The sequence below is a fragment of the Solanum tuberosum genome, unplaced genomic scaffold, assembly GCF_000226075.1.
Source record: "Solanum tuberosum cultivar DM 1-3 516 R44 unplaced genomic scaffold, SolTub_3.0 scf00102, whole genome shotgun sequence".
NCBI classification, from domain to species: Eukaryota; Viridiplantae; Streptophyta; class Magnoliopsida; order Solanales; family Solanaceae; genus Solanum; species Solanum tuberosum.
In genome coordinates this window covers 1,079,337-1,080,901 of record NW_006239028.1, presented here as the reverse complement: position 1 = coordinate 1,080,901, position 1,565 = coordinate 1,079,337, and the positions used below count along the sequence as shown (strand labels likewise).

At 38.1% G+C, this 1,565-nt stretch overlaps 1 pseudogene; it reads left to right on the top strand.

Moving 5' to 3' along the window:
- The window catches only part of LOC102588146 (G-type lectin S-receptor-like serine/threonine-protein kinase SD2-5), a 12,452-nt pseudogene that overhangs the window by 8,532 nt on the left and 2,355 nt on the right, over positions 1-1,565 (top strand).

The following is a 1,565-nucleotide window of genomic DNA, read 5'->3' as shown; positions in this document are numbered from 1 at the left end:
TGGATGACATGCTAATAATGAGCAAGGACATTGCCAATATAAAAGCTACTAAGCGTATGCTTGCTAGTAAGTTTGATATGAAAGATCTAGGAGTTGCCGATTTGATATTGGGAATTAAGATTCATACAACTCCTAACGGTCTAGCATTGTCTCAATCTCATTATATTCAAAAGGTACTTGAAAAGTTCAAGTATTTGAATTTCAAAAAGGCAAAGACCCCAATTGATGTGAACCTTAATCTTGCTAAGAATAAAGATGAAAGCCAGTCTCAATTGGATTACTCCAGAGTATTGGGAAGTTTGATGTATGTCATGAATTGTACACGACCAGACACAGCCTGCGCTATAAGTAAACTGAGTCGATACACAAGTAATCCCAATCAAAATCATTGGTTGGCAATGAAGAGAGTTTTGGGGTACTTAGAAGACACTCAAAACTATGCTTTGCATTACAATAAATATCCAACAGTTTTTGAAGGATATAGTGATGCAAATTGGATTACTGGGTCAACTGAAACGAAATCCACGAGTGGATATATTTTCACTATTGGTGGAGGAGCAATATCTTGGAAATCATCCAAACAAACATGTATAGCTCGCTCTACAATGAAGTCTGAATTCGTCGCCTTAGATAAGGCAGGTGAAGAAGCTGAATGGCTCCGGAATTTCTTAGAAGATATTCCGTTTTGGCCCAAACCAATGGCCCCTATATGCATACACTGCGATAGTCAAGCTGCAATAGGAAGGGCTGGAAGCGTTATGTATAACGGGAAGTCTCGTCACATAAGACGAAGACATAACTCTGTTAGACAACTACTCTCTAGTGGAATTATCACAATTGACTATGTAAAGTCAAAGGATAATGTGTCGGATCCACTTACAAAAGGCCTAACTAGAGAGGGAGTTGAGAGATCATCGACGGGAATGGGACTATGGACGAGAACAAGTCATAGTGGCGGTAACTCTACCTAGAAGACTGGAGATCCCAAGATCTAGGTTCAAGGAGATAAAACAAAGTCATAAATGACGGTTCAACATTGTCAAAATTTATTTTATGTCCATTCTCATGATGAGACAATGTTCAGTAACCAGGATAAAGGCATAAGGACTTTTTAATGGTTTCTAAGTTTGATACAGGGTATATCAAATAGTGTATCTACGGGATAACACAGTTAGAAACCACCTATGTAAGTGTGAAGTGTAAGCCGCTTCAAGGAAAATCCGGTAAGGCCAGTTCTTTAAGCACTTATTAACCGAGATGTGTTCATGGCTGAAACGAACAAAACAATGAGAACAAAAAACAGTTCAAGGGTTGATTGTGTGACTTATGTTGTCTAGGTATACACTAAAGCTCGACGGTTCAAAGATATCAAATATACCGATTGACCGAGTATATCCGATATATGTTCACAACGAAAAGTTTAAGGGGAAACCTACTTATTCAAATGCGATTAACCCTTACTTACAAGACACACAAGTTTTTCATGAATATGTTTTTAACAATAGCCATTCCCCATTCATGTGGGGGATTGTTGGGTTTAGCAAGGTGTGAATGAGAAATAAAAA